Consider the following 22210-nt stretch of genomic DNA (forward strand, 5'->3'; position numbering starts at 1 on the left):
GTCAGATCATGGGCATGTCTTGAGCTCAACAACTCATCAATACAAGATTGCTCCGAGTGTTTCTTCCAAGTGGTAAATTGCTGCTTGATGTCAACAGGAGTCTGCGGTAATACAAGACTAATTAGTTTTTTTCTCTCCAGTTGATTGTAAATCAGTGCTGACAAGTGTTAGTTTATCTGTTACGTAAAAAAAGGAAGTTTATTAGCGACTTAAAAACTCACAATTGCATGGTGAAGAAAGTAGCGCGCACACTGCCAAATATAGTACCAAAGCCTTCTCCTATGGTATATTTCAAACAGGTAAAGCTCTTGAGTAGTCTTATTTTTCTAGTCTGAACAATAACCTATGTTTGAGTGGTGTAACATCAAACAATGCAAGTGTGACAGCCCTTTCAAGGTCTCAAAAAAACAAGACGTGTTAACAGGTTGAATAAATCTCCATAAACCCTCAAAACAGTCATTTATCACACTCAATAAATAACAGCTCAAATGAATAAGTGATGGAAGGGGACTGACGATTCAAATCTTACTGCTGCCTAAAATATTTAACATGAAAGGCAGTTGTTTATATGAACCGTCAGGTTAAGGTCTCCAGCTGCCCCAGTAACTATCTGCTTGTTATGCACCCCAAGACTGAACAAAGGCACGAGCCAGAATGCACAAACTGCACCAAGCAGGCCATCTGTGTGGACTGGCATCATTGATTTAGACGGCTGTAATGGCATAGCTTTTGCTTGAAGGAGTACAAAGTCAACAACGAACAATAAACTAGTAATTAGTCAGCCTTGCTGTGGAGACAGTTGGTGCCCGTTAATACAATCTGTAAGAGGCTGGAACTTCAATCAATCCAAATATTTCTCGGTACAATATGTGAACACAACAGTTAACCGCTAGCAATGCAAAGCAAGTCATAACAGATGCTTGGTTTTGATTTGATACATATAAGTGTAAAAACATTCCACTGGCCATGTAGACTTCGTCTTGTAATGTCCTTCAATTCTGAATTCGTCCACACCAACAATTCATACTCTGCACAAAACGTTCCGTCAAAGAAACGATTTTGCTGTCACACGAGATTCTAACCAAGTGCTTAGGTGCACCCTTGACTGGGTGCCAATCAATTACATTCCATTTTTCTTACCTTGCCCCCTGTGATCTCAATTTGTTCCTTAAAGTTTTGGGCCGAAATTAACTGCTAGATAATTAAAAGCAGTCTAAAATATTAGATTAGTTTTGACCTGAACACTTTGATATAACACATTCTACGATGCCACGCTTGGTTACATTGCCGCTGGCCGGGACATGTAATGGTGGAAAGCGTATCACAATTGCTCTTTCCAAAGGTCAGGGACAGAGATTACATTTGTAGAACAACCAGTAACAAATGTTTCCAAGGATTATTTATTGTTTGTTCATATTCAGCAAATGTAGAAGGAGCCTTCTTCAACTGTGGGACAATTATTTAGCCAACAATCATCTTGTTGGCTGACTGTGTACATTCATAATGACCAATTTACAACGTCTCAGTCTATTTGACAGCACTTAAGCCCCACTGTGTGAATATGACATGCTGATATACTGTAGATTTACTCAGTGACAGAACAAATGTTAACGGGGACCAGATGCGATGACTATCAATGAATTCCTTGAATGGACTGTCAAGGCAATTCTCTCTCAGGGGGAGTTCTAACATGGATATTTTAACACTTAAAAGCCCACTTTCACGGATTGATTTGTTTTCACTGAGGAAATGGTGATCAACATTTAAAAAATAGAAGAAAAACAAATTTCTACTAATTCAGAGAATAAGCTGTTATCACATCTGACAATAGAAGAAAAACACATTTCTACTAATTCAGAGAATAAGCTGTTATCACATCTGACATTGTACAAAGGTCTGTTTGTTAGGCATATACAATTAAATATTCAGTCCTTATGGCTATTGAAAGCAACTTGCAGCAAAACCACTTTCAGCGTAAGAGTGCGAGAGGCTTTTTTTCCTAGAAAATGACTATTGTAGATGTGTACAAATATGATATTTTTGAAAAACATCTTTAGTTTGACAGTTTTCTACACATTCTGTAAGGGTTTGAAATGTAAAATTGAATTATTTACATCACATCCATAATTTAGATTCCTGGTGTCACTCTCTGTGTAGGACAGTGCACTATTTATAAAGAGAAGTGCTGGGTGGGTTCTCGGGGCTTGATAAAGTGACAGATTGACAGGCATGAACAGACACACCTGAGAGTTCAGTGAAGGATGTGTAGGGATGGCAAAGCAGAGGGGTGGCTAGAGCAAGAAAATAGATGACAGCTCGTGTGGATTATGGTGTGAAAAAAGGAAAAGATAGAACAAAAGAGATGACACAAAAATGAAATGGCAGTGATGATTGCACTGTCTTTGGAGGCTGGACTTGACGCAGATAGAATGGAAACAAGGCAAACAGCCACGAAAAAGAAGAAAGGAAAAGCCAACGTGAAATATGTTTTAGAAGACCACTTTGAGTACCCCTTTAGTTTAACACTTTACATTATGCACATCCCAAAGGAGCAAAGTTTTTTTTTCACTTGAAACAACACAATACGCTTCAATGTAATGCAGTATCTCCTCATTTCCAAGTAGTGAGGCAAAAAGTAAGATGGAACAGAAGGATACATACAGGATATTTTTTTCACTTTGACTCAGTTTTCATTTCATAGTTTAACGTGAATGGATCTACGCAATCCAGCCAAAGAGGCCTTGTTTCCGTTACCATGGCAATCCTTACAGCTTCGCAGCGAGTGTGATGTTGTCTACCTATTAGTTTTACCACACAGGATGAAACAAGTCTAGTGGGCAACAATTGGAAAGAACTCGAGAAACTAAGTCTTGTTATCTAGTAAAGTTGATAAATCAAGAAATATTGAAGTGTGATTTTCAAGCATCCAAGTGCCCCTAAATACTTATTTGAGCATGACGTTACTATGCTGTCAATAACACTTTTATAAGCAAGTCACTGACAATAACCAGACCATAGATGGCCATGTAAAACCCAATTAAAATGGTCATGATGCACCTTAAAAAAATAAAAAAATAAAAGCTAACCCTGGATTAAACATTTGTGACCCAAATATCTAGTCATGAAGGTGGTTATCTATTTTGAAAGGTGTATTCAATTTCTGTTCCGAGCCTGCAATCATTCGCCAGGAGTCTTTCCAGTCCAAGAAGTACAATGCTTGTTGCTGCGTAATATAAGTTAGAGCCAAGATTCCGATGAAAGGGTTATTTTCTGGCATGCAAACATAGCTCCCACTGTCAGTGTTATATTTCCATCTCCGTTTCCATTTCCTGTGACTATAGAGCTTGAACAGTGTGTTCCTCGTGTTGTCACACTGCTCTCCCCTTTACAGAATAAAGCAGACGTTGATGATACTATTGTGTGCCCCCTCTGATTCTCTGCACAAGATTACTACCCTTTCTACCCTTTCTGCCCTTACTTAAGCTCATAGTTTGAAGACAGTGTAAGGACTTGTTTCCACTATATGCAGCAAAAGAAACAAAACTAAACAAAATAGACCTTAAACCAAGGCCCAATATTAAATTTTTGTCCATTATGACAGTGGCGATAAACATCATTACTGAGAGTGACTTACACCATTACACACAAAACACACTTGAGCGATTTAATGTACTATTTTTGTGAGATGTACTACAGGAGAATGTCATAAAATCCAAGCAATGGTGGGTATCGTAAAACAACTTGATAGCTTAACTCCAAATTATCATTAGGCGAATAGGTGCCTTCTGCTGGAAATTACATGAATAACATATTTCAAGTAGGAACATCAGCATCATAAAACGCTGCAGGGGGGTAACCTTTTTTTCTATCTATACACACACGCGAAAAATATTTAAATACCAATAAGTATTTGCAAGTGCAATATAAAAGAAGAAACATTTTTCTAACGAAATATGGGAAAAGGACTTGATATCCAACAATGAGCTAGCTAAAAAAAAATAGACCTCAAACAGTGGCTCAGACGAAAGGATAACATTTTGTGAAACATCAAAAACCATTTATACAAACCAGTGTCAAGCAGGGGAAAGTACCTGCAAAGCTTAGTTAAGATTCATTTTTTGCACAATTCTATTGACGGACAGTTAAAAATGAAACAGAACTATGGTGGAGGTGTATTGTTAAATAGTACTTACTGTATGTTATGTGGACTGTCTTGAGAAGAGTACCAATGCCACACAAAAGCACTGATTTACGGAAGGATCCAAATGACTTCAAAATAGGTTTAACACACGAACATCTTTCCACCCACGACACTCTGAGCTCTGATTGCCGTCCTGCAAATTTGTGGAAAATGATAAACATTTCTCAGTAAAAAAGCAAAGATTTGATTAACTCCAAACATTTTTAATGCATCCCAAAATAATTGTTCATTTAGATGCCATCTAATTCTGTCAAGCAAGACTACTGATAATGAAAAAAAACAATCAAATGCTTATCATTGTATCCAACCAATCCATCAATTTAAAAAAAATAACCGCCTGGGTTAACCTTCTGACCTTTGACTGTGGACATATGGAAGTTTAACCATCTATAAAGAGATTTTCCCAACTGGTGCAGTAATTTTGGCCCGGGGCCACAAAAAAAGAAAGCTAGCCAAAAAGATTTGTGCCTCAACAGATGGAAGATGCACTTAATAAACCTCGATTTAATTAGAACATTCCCATTATTTTGACAAGCTTAGAGTGGGATTTCTTTCCACCATTTCTAATGGCTTTGGGCATTTGGGTAACGATCAAAAGGGCACCATTGCAACGCTGCTGGAGATACTGTTGGCATAACATTGCAAAATGTTTTTGATAGAAGAGGGAGAAATGTTTTTAATCTTGGTCATTCGTGATATCTACAGGGCTGACAGTGAGAGCGCTGGATAAGTGCGAGTGAGTGTCATCAGTGCACAGCCTGATTCCCGTTCTTAGGATACGCCGTGTTAGGGGGGCTCAGCTGCACCTCTGCTTGCCTCTCATCTTTTCCATCTGTGTCTGGGACCGCATAGTCACACAGGTCCTCTCTAGTTTTCCACCCTGACCTCTTCACAAGAGTCCAACTGGAAATACACTAGACGTATTTCATTACTTGAGGAGGTCGCTATTATTTGCGACTCATGTCGATGCCGTGCAAGAGTAAAACGTGACCTGAAATGTGGGATCTTGCAGGATAGGAAACAAGTCTGTTAGAAATATTGATCGCTCATCACCAGAGCTGCAAGACCAAACCAGCTCAGCAGGATTTAAAGTGGAACTATGGCAGGCTATCATTAAAGATTTTTAGCTTTGGATGATAACACAAGGAAGGTATTGAGGTGTTGGTTAGAGTCAGAGGATTAGAGTACTCATATTGTACAATTGTGCCTCAAATGTTGTCTGGTTCGTTTCAGAAAAGAAGGATTTAAAAGTGATTTGCTCACTTGTCAAAGGCTCAGCACTGTCACTTCAGCTGGTGGCTCGATTAGGAAGGTATTGTACTAAAATATTTCTACACTTTCATCGTATTTGCCACCAGTTCCAAGGCATCCTCAACCACGAATGACTAATGTTAAGGTAAACTTATCCCAAATATCATAGCTTTCATGTTTTTTATGTCAGAATGTAAATACAAATTCTGGAGTACCAGCACAGGTGGCCAAATTTTGTAAATAAATCCAATTTAAAATCCACTCACCCACAGCCAATCAGAGTGAATAGGCCACATTAAAACTTTTCTAATCTGAGCCAGTCAAGCATGAAGGACCACCTTACTGTGTACATCGACTAGGAAAAGGCAAAAATAAAATTGAATGAAAAAAAATCTTATGGGGATTTGTTTAAAATTGTCTGATGAACTTGATATGACATTAAAAAAAAATCTAAAGGAATAATAATAATTATTATGATAAGGAAAAAAATGCAACCCTAATGAGGATAAAAGCTGTTCAGAAAATAAGATGATAATAATAATATTAATAATACAATAATCTAATAATGGAAGGGAACTCCAATGGTGTTAAATCTCAAACTCTAAATACAATGTTTTGTAGAGTATTAGATGAGCCGAATGAATTATATTTCTTGATAACATATTCTAATTGTCGTGTGGGGCATCTTGGGTGTTGACAGAAGCATCCTTCAAGGTTGCACCGTCAGCACAAGATCGTATAACTGTTCTATAAGAAATCGATATGAATTTATAGTATTTCCATGGGGATTCAGGAGATGTACACATTCCTGACCATCACACATACACACAGGGATATGATGCAACATGTTATTAAGGACATAGCTTTACTACTAAGAGACAATTTGACACTGACAACAGCTAGATTTTGTGTGACCACTCTACTGAAAAATGCCATTAGACCAGTAATGTCACCCTACTTTCAAGTTGAAACCCCCTTTCAACCTATTATTACGGCCGATTTAACTGTTGCTCAAAAGGATGTCACAAAGAGGACAAGATTTAAAAGGTTACTAGTATTCTAGAAAATTGCTGTTCTCAGAGTTTTGCATTCAAGGACATTAAACCTCAAAAGCCAATGATCACGCAGTCGTCTAATGTTATGGTGTCTTTAAAGCTCCTTATAATTACTTACTAATTCATTCAATTTCCGTAGCACTTATCCTCACTATGGTCGTAGTACTGCTGGAGTGTATGCCCAGCCAATTATGGGCAGTAGAGGGAGGGGGACACGTGGAATTGAATTGCACATTAAGGCAAACAACCCTAAAGCTCACATGCAATTTTGAAATGTTCAATCAGTCTATCAAGTATGTTTTTTGGGATGTGGTAGGAAACCGGATCACCCAGAGAAAAGCCACAGAGGCATGGGGAAAACGTGCTAAATTCCCACAGGAAGGTTGGAACCCACCGGCCATTGAAACATGTAAAGTTCAAACAATAAGGTTGGAACCCACCGGGCATTGAACCTGAATCTCAGAATTATGAGACAAATGTGCTGACGACTTACTTAACCTTTATAAAAAAAAATTAATAGATTAAAAAAAATTCTACCATATGCACACACTGCTATCAAGATTATTTGAATGTGTGGATTTGAAACTCTTTAAGATCACAGAAAACTATAAAGGATTGTTGAAAAAAATATAAGCAAGCTGTGTGGTGGGTGGGCAGTCATTGCATTTCTGTCAATACAATCATCATTAATTATATATAAAAATAGTGAAAAGTTGTTGAACCAGTTGATTATTAGTCTCTATATGATGACTTTTTCTAAAATAGCTGACATGAACAACAGATATAAAAAGCATTGGTAGGAATATAATACTGTCAATTGTTAAAACAGAGTTTTTAGCGCACGGTCTCTGGATATAAACAGAGGTTATATTTATGACATAAGAAAATAATTTGTCGCAGACAATGGCGTTTTAGCTGATAAAAATAGATCTCTGGTAATTAATGTACTTATGACCCATAAAACACAAATTCTTCTTGTTTTTATTGCCACAACAGTGCATCCGAGACTCCATTTAGAAGCTGGACAACAATGTGACAACAAAGCGGATTTGTGAGCTCTGCAGAATAAAAATAAATAAGTAAATAAAACAACCCTTATTATCCAGCTGGCCCAGAAACTATTTTATAATGAGTCAAACCTCGGAGCAACGAAGAGGTATGATGTCACAAATGATGACATATCAAAATAAATGAATGAATATTTAAAGTTTTCTCTCGTATCTTATCAATAATAAAAACAGTTTTATATGCATGCAACTTTAAGTACATCTGATCAGTTTTCACAATACAAGTACAACCCATTCCACAACCAATCCCTTCACATTACTGTACTCATATCATGTACCATAAATTAATAACAAAAAATTCAATAAATAAACTGTGGATCTGGTCACAGTTCAAATGCAATGACTTTGGTGACAGGATAAAGCAGAAGTAGCATCTTACCTGCAGCAAAAAAAAGAAACATTTTCGTGGAAGCTCCTCTCAGATCTGGATTAGATAGTTTACCAAGTTGTATATCTTGTAGAAAAGTAATGTCTCTAGTCGTGAAAAAATGGTAAAATCTAATTGTGAACAAAATCAGTCAGCAAGGAAAAAGATGTTAGACCAAAGTCAACAACTAAGAAAGCATTGTTTGGAAGATTTGTCTTCCTAATCGCTTCTTAGTTCCACCTGCTGTTTTTTTTTTTTCTCTTTGCACAACATCAGGTGAAATTGGTGTGCAATCAATCCTGCTTCCTGCTATGTGCTTCCTGGTTAGAAGCATGGCTGTCCCAGAAGTGGGTTGGAATGGGAATTACATTTTTGCATTTAAGAATTTCCTTGATTATCACAGCATAAATATTCTTTTTATCCTGCATGCAACCCCTAACATTTGCTCTAACTTTTACTGCATGCAGTTTGCAACAGCACAAAAGCCCACCTATATTAGACTATTGAAAGTTTGTCATCTCCATGTGGAGTGTGATTCAAGAACCATTTTTTTTTTTTATTAAACTCATGGCACATATGAAAGGTCTTCGTGCAATTGAAGGGTTAATTTTTTCTTCTTGAGCTCACTTAATCACTAATAACACACACATATATATACATATTTATATTATTATGCGTATATGTGTGTGTGTATATATATATATATATATATATATATATATATATATATATATATATATATATATATATATATATATATATATATATATATATATATATATATATATATATATATATATATATATATATATATATATGTGTATATGTGTGTGTATATATATATATATATATATATATATATATATATATATATGTGTATATGTGTGTGTATATATATATATATATATATATATATATATATATACATATACATATACATATATATATATAGATATATAGTTCTTATCACTGTACCCATTTCATATTTGTGTACAGTGAGTAAGCTCTTTTAGGCTGTCATAAGAGCTGCTTGTTCATTTTGGCAGCAGTGACTGAGTGTGCATATTAACACTGTTTTCTGTATACAATGAAAAATAGATGAAATACCCAGCTCGCTACTGTTTATCAAACAAAGTGTCGTCGCAACAGGGATGCATTTGAATCGACGGTTATGAAACCATTCAAGCGCTGTCATTGTGTTTTCTCATGGGTGTATAGGGATAGAGTTGGGTAGGATAGAGGCGCATCATTCTACTGAAAGTAATGAAGGAATGTGTGTTAATGTCCTTTCACTGAAGCCTTATACTTACCATTTGGTCCTAAAGGGACTTCTTTCAGGCATCTCAACGAGGCCTCTAATTTCTATTCCGAGACGTCATCGTTTTTCTTTTTGTCTGCTTTTTATCAGCGGCACACAGTCTCGGTTGCCGAAGGCAAAGTCTGCCAATGGCATCAGGTCTGCTTCATGTTGATCGAAGCATTTTAATGCATCATTTGTGCCAGTTATGAACGCAATAATGTGTGCAAATGAGGTCATTTGAGCCCGACTGCCAGTGCAAGGTAATTCTAGATGTGCTCTCGATAGTTAGTATACGCGTTAAGTAAATTCCAGACAGCAGGACTTGATATAGGTTGTTTTGGTGAAATTTCCCTGCTGTGTAATGATGGTTCCCACCTTTCTTCCTTTTTAGTGAGCAATATGCATGTTTATCACAACTGCCATCATAACTCTGAGTAATTACTTGGCACTTCAATTTTATGACCTCTAGTAAAAGCTCAAATGGGATTATATCTGCTTATTGAGCTGGTGCATCTCAGTAGCTTCAGGGTGGAGCAGTACTAACCATGGGTGAACATTCACACTAGGATTCAATAGTAATGTGTTTACTCTGCTTATATTGACTTGTTATTTTATTTCAAAGAAACAAAGAGCTAGCAACTGAGCCAAGACCTTTGGCAATGCTGATATAAAAGACAAAAAATACTAATAAAAACGAATCAAATATTGATTTATAATATATTATCTACATCTCACATTAAAAAGAACATTTTAAATATCAGAATATGTATGGTGAACCGTGACCTTCATCTCTTTGAGATTAAACGCATAATGCGTGATAAATCAGATACCAGATCGGCCGTTTAAAAATGAAATAATCAAGTAACTGAGGCAACATTTAGCAACGACAAGAAAGTATCACATTAAGTTGTGCATTCGCGGGTCATAATGAATGGCGTAGAATCTAAGGGAAAATAAATATCTCCTGTTTTCTTCAGCAAGTCCTGTTATTTCATATAATATCAAAGGGAAAATGATGGTTGTCAGAGCCAAATGTTGTTCAATTCAGGAATGTTTACCAGCAAACACGTCCACAAATACTGCCCCACAGAAATCCAATTAAATTTTTCACACTATTACTAACGACGGCTCGGTGGGCAACTGGTTATTGCAATCTGTTTGCAAGGTTACGTTGACAAGCCTGTATTTGTCCGTCCTATTCCTGACTTTCCACTTACTGTCAATGTGGATGCAATGCTCTCTTCTCTGCAAATGTAAATGTTTTTAGTCAAAGAGGACTGCCCATGATGGATTTTAAATTAGTTATTAAATTAATTCAATGCAAGGTCAAAGGTGTATGAACTGTGCATACATAGTTTAAAGCACCATTTTATCATTCTGAACCGACATTCATTTTCCATAGCACTCATCCTTACAAAAGTCACGGGTGAACTGTATCCTTTATCAGTCGGATTTTGGTAAAAGGCACAGTACACCTGAGACTGCATATAAAATACAAAGTAACCTTTTACATTCAAGGAAAAATTAGAAGTGATGTCCTTTTTAATAAAAAAAAAAATGTGGGAGGAAAACCAGAGGTAAAATATGCAGCCTCCTCACAAGAAGACTAAAGCCCAGACTTAAACCCCCAACCTCAGACTTATAAAGCTGATGTACTTTAGCGTTAAAACTTTGTGTAGGATGTTCTTTTTTTAGGATAAGGAACACTATATTTAGTTACTTAAATTGATGCAACTCTTCTTACTTCATAGGAGTTAGAACAGAGAGATGTCGATCAGTCCATCAGCAAAGGAGAGCAATTCTAATAATACAAATTTTATGAATTTGTAGAAAGGACGGTGGGCGAGTGATTAGCACGTCCGCCTCACAGTTGTGAGATTGTCTCGGGTACGAGTGTGGGCGTGAATGCTCGTTCGTGTCCTTGTGCTCTGAGATAAACTGGCAACAAATACGGGGTAGATTGAGATTGGGGTCCTTTTTATAACTAAAAATTTCACTGAGCACAGGGTGGTCAGAATTGTTTCCATTGTGCATTTCATCACCTTTATAATCTACTATCTCCATGGTCACCTTTTGTAACCACTTGGTACCCACAAAGAGGAAAAAAACGACGGTTTTGCACAGAGCTTTAGACAAGATAAAGCCACTCTTGTTTGTACTCATTCCCAAAGTTCAAAGTAATCAGCAGTCAAGCTGAAAAACGTGAATGAATCTATAATCAAGATCTCGTTAGGAAACCATTCTTTCTGCTTTTTATGCTTTTAACCACGCTTTGGAACAACAATTTGATTTATTCATTATATCAGAAACTGGAGCGAGTCAAATATGTATGGCTACAACTATTGTTAGATTTAAAATGGCTATTAAAAAAAGGGATTTTGAAAAACGCAATGAAAGACTATTGACATCAAATTGACCTCAAAGATGACTAGAGTTGATTTCTGCGGTCAACATCTAAGTGTCAATACACATTTTTCTAGCATCAGCCGTGATGAATTTTAAACCAGACTAAAACATTCCTGGCAAAAATCCAGACAAACAACATTTCTGCCTCAAACACAGAGCTTCCACTCTCAAAATGTTCTCAGCAAATCTCATGTATTTAGAAGCAAATCATCAAAATGGGTTTTACAGTCTCTAAGTGAGTGAACAAATTTTGAATCTCTGCCTCAACCTAAATTATTCACGATTACATCCTTCTTGTCATCCTCTGTAAAATAATTTTAAGAGAAACAGAAATGTTTTATTCACGTATGGCTAATCTTTTATTACAGTTGTTGCAGAGAAAGATATTAAAGTATAGTTGCTAGCAGGAATATAAGCGCTTGACGACTCTCGAGAGGTTAGGCTGTACTGAAAGTAAATTAATCAATGAATCGCCAAAGAAGATTGTTTCAGAAAGAAGTATATTTCATCCCTGTGGGTGTGTGGATGAGGAGGTTCTTTCTGTCAGACCCCTGTTTAAGAACAGATCTTAATGAGAAGTCACTTTTTTTCTGACTACAGTACTGCAACACTTGTGAAAGAAAAGCTATATTAGTGTTTTTCAGTTCAGTTCTGCAGTATTCTTAACTTCTAGGCTCCGTACTTAGTTAAGATAGATGGACAATTACTGTGCAGCAGCACAAAATTGCTCACAATATAGAGCCATGGCTAAAGTGGTAAATGTGGTTGTTAGAAATAAATGGCAGTGTGACACGGAGCTGGCGACCGTAGTAAGCCCATGTGGGTCAAAAGTGGCTGTATGCCTGATGAGTAGTACTACTGTGCCAATCGCCAAGCTGTCCCGAACCAAAACAATTGCCAGAAACCTTAAACCAATCAATCAATGGCAGAAATGTAATCAGTTTTACTCAAAGTACTCGATAAACATTCAAACATGAAACATTTAAGCAGGACTGCAATCGTTATGTTGACTTTTGCACAGCAGACACTAGGAAGGAGAATAAATCAAAGTCAAAACTCGAGCTGATTACGCTAAAACTTTTATGTTAAAGCCAATTTTTTGATGCTGAAATAGTCAAAGCATCATCCAAAAAAAGGAAGCAAATCTCAAATTATTCAATCATAAACATAATTGTCAAATTTTTGCACTGCTGCATTTAATATGTACTTAGTAAACATTTAAGTGGGCTTTTAAAAGCAAACATTTTTTAACCGAATGAGTTACAAGGCCAAATAAAGAGTACAAATTGTACAAAAGGTTTCCCTGAACCTTTTTCAGATGTCTGCCAGTCAAAGAATGACCAATTCCAGCCGTGAAAATTGTTTCAGACTGTATTCAAGATGAGCCTAGGGGATACTTTCTACAAAATGCTGACATTTGAAGAAAATTTACTCCTGTTTGGCCTTGGGTTCTGCGGTTGCTGAATTTGAGCGTGACTACCTGTTTTCTCTAAATCGTCTGCCTGCAGGTCATTGAGAGCCCACAAGACTATTATGACTGCTGTAAGATGCTTCGTACTTTAACGGCAGCAATAATAGTCCACCAGCAGCAGCATCGACAAGCAGTGCAGCATCACCTCGCAGCTGTCTTGAGACAAATTGAATTATTATCAACATTGCCAATAGCTTTCTTGGATTGACAGGCACATGCATTTGGGCAATTTCATAATGTTCATATATTAGTGGCCTGTAATGCCACAGTTTATCGTGTTATTACTGTCAATTAATGTTAATTGTGATTAATATAATAACTTCAAATAAATTGAAATTGTTACCTTTAGGTAGTAATTAAAAAACGTTTTAAATGATCACTTATTGTAATATAGTAGTTTAGATGAAACTCCAAAAAAATGACTCTGCAAAACCTTTACAGATTGAATGCTGTTAAATCATACATGAAAATCCTAGACAAAATAATTACAATTCAAATATATAGTGTAGTCCACACTGAAACACACTGTGATTCAATAATTTCTTCCTTTGCACATAAATCCAAGACCATCTTGATCATAAGGGTGTAGATAGGCAGTGTGCAGCAAAAAAGCGTGATTGAGTGCGTGTGATTGTTTCAGGAGTTTGATTGATAGCGTGCTTGTCATGCACTATGTTGTGTGGTTCAGGTCACAGGTGGACGCAGCAAATCATTGTGCCAAAATAATGTGATTGAATGTCAGTGAGCTTGCTGCTTCCTTCAAAGGAAATATATGGACATCAAATTGCAAGCTTGTGGCCCAAACATCATCATTTTGTATCTTCAAAACGAGATTGGAAAAGCAAAGGAAGGCAAACTAAAACAAATCTTGGAATAAATAAATAAATAAATAAATAAATAAATAAATAAATAAATAAATAAATAAATAAAAAGGCTAGATTTGATGCAGGCTACTAAGCTGTCTTGTCGAGTGAAAAATAAGGCTTTCACACTGGTAAAAGGACAGTGACAGCCGCGGTGTGCCTCTTTGTCAGTTTATACCTGTGCTAACACTGTGAAGCATATTTGGGAACAGTTCAGTTGGCAAAAATTGCATTTTTTCAACATCAATGCACTCAAAATGTAGGAAACCAACTGTGCGATTTGTTTTTGCTTCTGATGGAAGGAAGTACTGTTGTAGATTCTTTTCTGAATAAAAGCTCATAACATAGAATGTATGAGCAGTAAGAAAAAGGATCATTCAGGCTGAAAGTGTTTTATATTTGAACTGGGAGGCGCAACAAAAACGAGCAAACGCTTACCAAGTGTTTACATGAAAATGGTATACATTCAAGTCTTGTGAGGATTTGTAGTCATGAAAGACATTTTACTCAAGGAGAGCTTTCGTATGGTCTTTTAAGGTGTTATTATGTGAATGGTTTCCATGGGGAACCAAGTGCCTGAACATACAGCCTTCAAGTCTTTATCAAATAAGTTGAACAATTTTTGATACCGAGCATCCACAAGGCAAAAGGTACTCAACACTAACGAGGCCCAAGAGAATATCCACTATGTTAAAAACTGTCAAAACTTTTCAAATTTTCAAGGCTTTTTTTTCACTTACTTCTTAGGGGGAAAAAAATTCTCCTTACTAGATCGTAAGATTTAGCTGTTGGTTTTAAATCGTCAAATGCACATGAATCACTCTTACAGAATTACTTTTACCTTCAAAGCCCTTTTGGTGTCCGCCCCTTTCTGGCTTTGTTCCAAGAGTCACGACAAACCCATAGAAAGGTCTTTTCAGGTTTACTTCCCTCACCACGGGAACACTGTCACAAAACATAAAGCCTGCTTATGTTCATGTGTTCAAAAACAGGCTCAGGGATATATTTTTTTTAAAGATTAGCATATAAAAGCTAGACTCTCCATTAATTTTGTTAATTTGCTTCTCAGAACATGAAGAATGTTTGAAGATAAGTACTAATAACGTGCACAAACTTACTAGAAGTACTGAGTGCTGATTCTCTGAAAAATAGCCAGAAACCCATTATTTTGTCTAGATTTTTTCCAGGATTTTATTTTTTGGGAGGTTTAAACTTGAATTATATGACATCACCTAAATTTCTTGCTTTTTGCCCCACTCGTTGTACAAGCTTTAAGTTTGCTGTCTGCCTGTTCCTGGTTGTTTTTCTGAAGAACTAATACCACAATGCTTTTAATAAGCAACAATTACTGTAAATTGACATTTTACTAAAATAAAGAAAAACAATGATTCATAAGTAATGTGTTGATTTCATTCTAATTTTGTATTTTATATTGAAGATGCAAATTTGTAGTTTAAAAGAGGCAATAAGACTTGTTTGCCAAGGTGTGCCATCAATATTCATCAATGTGTAACACCCTAGACTGGTCGCCAGTCAGCTATCAGGCATAATACATGACAATCAATTTAAAATAAATGAAGAACCATGACTGTTAGTCTAAACTTAATTGATAATACTGTTTGATAAATATGCGTGTATTTTATCGGGAGTGTTATGCCCGGAGTGAGTATGCTGTGTGCGACTCGTTTATACCTCTCATGTGGCTCAGTTTTTTAAAAAGCAAAACATGAATATTTCATTAAATTGTATTAGAGGCACATACAACATTTAACAATGGAAACAGCATTCTTTTCATAAGCAAGTCAGGCTCAAATGTGGATGATATAGAATATTGTACATAAATAAATCACAAGACTTTCCCTTTTCAAGTCACATTTGTTTGGCCTGCAATCTGCCAAAGAAATCTTCTATTTATGTTGTTTATTCCTAAGAGTGGACTTGTTCCTTTCCACAAGAGTCCATGTATTAAAAAAAAAGTTGGAGACCGAACAATTAATTGAATAATGAATAAATTATTTAGTTTGTTCAGAACTCATTTTGATAAGAGATTGAGGGGGGGTTTTGGTGACGTTTAATCTAAAAACTGAATTCCGAGTGGATTAAAACAAAGGATATTGTCGCTAACCGTGACGGAGACTATAAAATAAATGTGTGTGACATTGCCCTGGACCCAAAATTTAGGTGGATTACCTAAATGAGGCTTTGGTGTGATTGCAACTAAAATTCACATTGGACCTATATATATTGAGTGGAGATGAATGAAGAGGGAATCTGAATATTGTTGTTTAGCAACCACCTCAAAATTGTCAAATGCACATGAATCAGTCTAAGGACACGAGCCGGAGAGACCAAGGCAAGGAGGGTGTAACAGATCATCAAACAGGAAACTGCTCTCAGCATTTAACTGCAAGATCCTTGTCTGAGAGATAAGATAAGCTTTAATTGTGGCTCTGTCTATTGCAGGTCATAAAGCTCTCATCAATCACTGGACCTGGGGCAAGGCAAGCATCTCCAAAATTCAAGGAACAGATGAGAGTTGATCATGAATGAGAATAAATTACCCCATTTGGCATTTCTTTCATTTAGAAGAAGATATTAAGATGAGACTAAATAAATAAGAATGGAGATCGGTTATGATTGATAATCCCAGTTGCAGATTTGAATAGAGAGTTGTAAGCCTATAAAAACTACATAAACAAGGAAGTGGTAGTCACAGAGTGTCCATAAAACATAAATAGATTTGCTCCCAAAAAAGAAAAACACCATACGTGGGAAGCAGGTTCTAGCTTTTCAGGACTGGAAAGCAGGGCCCCATATGTGGTGTATTGTTGTTTGATCTCAACTCTGGATATTGTGAGTCAGTGGGCCGAATACTACTTTGAAGCCCTCCTCAACCACACCAACATGTTTTTCATTTAGAAGCAGATTCGAGGGACTCTTTACAACCTCTCCCATCTCTGGAGATGTAAGACTAAGAGCTGGATGGTATCCACAGAGTTTTTAAAGGCTTTATATTATGTTGGGTCGTCTTGCTTGACAGGCACAGGACTTAGTAACATTGTGTGGATATTACAGACAGTACCTTTGGTTTGGCAGACCAGGGTGGACATTTAAAGAAGTGGGATAGCTGCTTCTACCACAATATACGGGGAGCAAGCGCCTAAAAGTTTCTGTGAAGGTCTATTTAAGGGTATTGGAGGATTTCAAATTTAGGATTGGTGGTGAGGTTTTGTTTGCCCTAGGGATCGAATGGCTCTACCTCCTTAAATCAGGGGATCACTTAGTTATTTATTGCATGATGTTGTAATAATTATGACTTTACTGTATTTTATTTGACACTCATATGATAGGCTTTTAATTAAAGCAGGAGTAAATTAAATTTTCAATGATTATTTAGGACAGGGTTAGGGTGAGGGTCCCAACAAGTGATCAAGGGGTGCTGTGGATGCATGTTTTTGTTCAAACTGATCCAGCACAGGCAGTGAAGTTTCTGCTGAAACAAGCAGCAACCTGACTGCAATCAACTGATTACATTTGCAAGACATCAGATTGGTGAAAAGATGCCCTCTTCATCTTGATGAAAACCTGTTTCCTTTATGGAATAGTTTGACTACTTCTGATTTAGAGCCGTATACATAATCATGATTTGACATTCTAGATTATATATGTTATATTTTACATCTGGTTCACAGGTCTCCTAATAGATTAATGATGAGAAAGCCATTCATCGAGGAAGGGTCTTTGCCTTTCTCTGTTTTACTGCTAAGCTAAGCAAGCCATTTCCTCTCTTTGCTTCCGTATTGAGTTTAAAGGTATGAGTGCCGTATACACACTTTTTAATCTCGGCCATCTCTGAGAGCAACCTGTTAAAACAAAGACACGCCGCAATAAATCGTCCTGACAACATGGGTATGAGTTAGAGAATTGATGAGCCCTTGTCAGTTTGTTTACACAAAGCAGATTCATAAATAACCAATGGGCTCCCTATATTCCTGCCAGAAAATAACCTTGAAACCCAACAGCTGTAAGTAAAGAAATGGACCAACCAAAACATTTTTACATTTGTTGCTACTTGCATAATCAAGACATCAATAAAAAAATGATTAATGACACTGCATTTAACAAGGAAGACTGAATATGACGATCAACAGAGTAGAAGGAACAGATTACGAGCAACATGTGATTGATCTGCGGGAGGAGGACATCCGGTACATTTGTCTTGCCCCTTTTGAGATGGGGAGCAGACATTAATGATGGAGTGGGATCACAACAATACACTGTAGCCTTACCTAAAGCCCACGGATGCATGTGACAGACAAAGTGTCACGCCTGGAAAACCTTCCTGAATGGCTTCTCTTGCCGCTGTTGTGAGGATTAAACCTGCCTCATAACGGCCTGTGGGATTTGTGCGTCTGCAGTGTGACAGCCATCGAACTGGGTGGCAGCCAAAGATGAATTGCAACGAGAACACGACCCTCGATCTATACGCTTGCCAATCACAGAGCAGATCTGTTGACCTCGGAGGAGGAAAGGAGAGATAAGGCAGACGTAAGGAACCTCAAGTGGAGTGTTTTCAAAGGATGACTGCAGTAACTTCCCGGGCTTGTTTGGATTCGTGTACATAATAATCCCATAAATTCCCCACGCATTGCTTTCTGTAAGAAAAAAAAGACCTCACTTTTCTTCCCTTTTGAGAATCCATAACACTATCTTTACAACGACTTTACATCCTGAAGATAAGTATTCCACACAGAATCTAGTTGCCATGGCAATATAAATGGCGAAATGTGAGAGCGAAGAAAGAGAAACACGTTTAGAGCTGACAGGGAAATAACTGGTTTCATTATATTCAGCCATTTGAATCCCTCTATCACCGTTGGCAAGGTAGTGGCAGGCACACTGAAAGATCTGCTGTTTGCATTGGAGCCCTAATAAATGACTACTGGGGTCAGAGCCAGGCAGGCCACGCTCAATGATTAAATGAGACCAAACTTATATCCCTCTGACATCTTTCAGGCTCCTCCTCGGGAATTTGACAAATCCCATAATCCTAATTAAGGATTTCTCCCTTTTGCAGCAAAGGCAAGAGAAAAAGGCGCCACTTGCTTCAAATGCTCAGTTCAAACAAGCAGTTTATGGGTAATCTTTACAAATGCAGAATAAGACGTGACATCACAGAAAGTATTGTCTCACTAGGTTGAGCATCTGAATATGTTATTCTCATTTTCACTGACTCACAGTCATGTCACGGGCAATTTAGCAGGTTAGCGTGGGAGAGGGAATCGCAAACCACAGCTGCTGCGGCTTTTTCGCCCTACCTTTTAACAAGTGCAGCTCCACAAACCTTCACTTGTGTATCCGCACAAAAGGCTGACACATTCACACCTATAAAAAGATAAGCGTTTTCTACACTAATTCTAAATATTGTGTTATATGTTGGATGTCCTGTCATAGAGTTGGCATGTGTGCACTGGATCACAAAAGTTGATATCTTTATCTATTTTGTATTGGTTAGTCGGCATGTTCATCAAAAACGTTACCATTATGGCAAAATAAATAAATACGGTATGGTTTCGGTGCTTCCATTATGTTTGTTGTATATGATTTCAGCATTTACTGTATATAAGCTTCTATATAAAAGCTCAACTTTCCAAGATTTTCAGAATCACTAATGCTGGTTGAGAGAACTTAAACTATATTTACAAGTACTTTAATGACAATAACTAAATACAGACAAATGACACACTTTGAACCACAAGAACATAAGCAGCCCTCTTCCTGTTTTGAAGCCTCCGTTATGGGTATTTAGTCACAAGACTGATTGCGATTAAATAATCATGACTGCAGTGATAATCCATCATCAATAAGTAGCATAACAATTCATCTGTCTAATACTCCATTAATTCTTAATGAAGTATCATAAGTGAGCAACAAATGTCACATTCCTTTCAACCTGTGTTGCCGGCATCACTTGAGTAGCTTCACTTCCCTTTTATATTATTAATTTACATTAATAGTAGAGAGTTGGTATTTCTACAGCTGTGGGTAATAATGATGAAATGGTAAATGTAATTATCGTCTGCAATAAGGAATAGCTGTAGATGTAATGCGACTTCATTACACCGTTTATTTATTATTAATGAGAGTCCAATCCCAGAAGGGACCTGTGTGTGCCTCTTGTTCAAGGCTTGTGATGAACTTGCAAAAGGTCAATCGTCTTTTGCTTCCTCGAGTTGTCGGAGGTTTATGCCGTGATTTATGTGGCAGGGGTCTAATTCACCACTTGGACTCAAAAGCACCTCCCCTAGCATCCTTGAGTCCTGTCATGACAACATGATTCAGTCCGTGCTGCTGTTTAACTCCCATCAAAACCAGCATCAAGTCCAGCACGAGCTTGACCTCTGCCAACATGTTTGCACCCCGCAAGCTGCACACAGCGCTCCGCTGAAAGCATTTGAGCAGCTTTTATAATTCCCTGCACATCCCTGGATCAGTGACAAGGGAGGCTGCGCCCCAGTCAGCCCTCAAGGGCAACATAGCCCTACAGAGCAGCCTCAGAATTGCAAACAAAGAGCAGTCAAGTTAAACAGAAGGTAGGTCTCCAATGACAATCAATACCTGCAACGAAGAGATGGCTGCTGTCATAAGAGGCATCAATCAAAAGCACAGGTGTGCCTGTCAAATTAGCAGATCCTTTAATTACCAACTTGCAACTGAGCTAAATGAATATTTCCCAACCAAGCAGCATGACAAGAAAACCGTGTGATGATTTTCCAAAGAATTTATTTGCGTCTCAAGTGTGGCAGCTCCCATAAACATTTATCACTTTGGTCGACTTGTAATTATCGCTAATGAGTCCGCTGATGGCAAGCAGGAGCGGTACAAGTTATTGCTCGACGAGGTGATGACAAGTCTGAGATCAGAGGCTGCATTCGATGGCTGTGTCGCACCACGGGTCGGGAAATGGCAACAGAGAGCGGGGTGTAATTATTATGCAATGAACCACACCGGCAACTTCTTTATTAAATGGAGCCGGTAAAGCCATCACTCAAGCTTCCCGTTGCTGAGCTGAAGGAGACTCCAGTGAAAAAGCTTGATGAATGAGCCGCATCGCCATATACGCAAAGGCATTTGATCCAGCGTGAAGGATCAACTCTAAAAGGAGCTCATAGCCACATCTGAGGTATTTAGCTGACGCTCCCATAAAATCACATTAAGTTACTTCACACTTGTTCAAGGATCTTCCTCGCCCTGCTGACTCGTCATGTTTTATGAAGATTCTTAAGTAAGTTTGCTTAGGATAATACTTTGCTATGTAGATGTAGTGAACTAGTGGAATAGAGATACTGGGATTAATACTGTACGTTGTTCCATCGTGGAAGGGGTTCAGTTGTCTTAAATTGCTCGTTTGTTTTTGTTTTTTGATGACTTGCACAAATTAGATCTGTTCAGAATTCATGTCTTCCAAAATACATATGACCTGACTATGATCATTACTGTATGCAAATCTATTTAATATTTGATCAATGTGAGGGTCACTGCAAAGCAAAGTTCACTTTCCGGGTCCACTTCATACATAGAACAAAAATGAAAGTCAAAGCAAAGTTCTAAATTTGCAAGTAAAAATACTCAAGATTTACAATAAATACTTTTGAGTTCCAAGGATCAAAACAGGCCAGTCTTGTTGATCAATAGAAATTCAGCATTGAATTTACTGTTATTTTTCTATATATTTCATATAAGCAATCTTAATAGTCTAAACTTTAATAGGGCACAAGAAGAAAAAAAGTGAGATTCCATCAGTAACCCACGACCTCAAGGTTTGTCTTACCTTAGTTTCAAAAGGATTTCTACTAATAAAACATCCCTTTTGCATTTTTTCAACTGTCTCACCGATTAAGCGATGAAGATCTAAAATTCATTATAAGTCATGAAATCAGAATGTCTAAATTCTTACCAAAACACTGCAGAAAGGCATGTCTCATTCTTCAAACCAGCTTTGATAACGGTGACCGGTCACTTCACAAAAAGTGTTTTTTGGCATTGCAGACGCTTGCAGCTGCATACTCTGCCAAAGAATCCCATTCCATAAAGGAGCTGGCAAACACTTTTTTTTTGCTGATGTTAATGCCACAGAGGGCTTGGAACAGTGTGCTAATTGAGTCAGCAGAGTGTGGGTGACTTCATCACACTGTACACAGCAGTAGTCAATGACCCCACACTGCAACT

Source organism: Stigmatopora nigra, chromosome 7 (assembly GCF_051989575.1).
Source record: "Stigmatopora nigra isolate UIUO_SnigA chromosome 7, RoL_Snig_1.1, whole genome shotgun sequence".
Lineage (NCBI taxonomy): Eukaryota > Metazoa > Chordata > Actinopteri > Syngnathiformes > Syngnathidae > Stigmatopora > Stigmatopora nigra.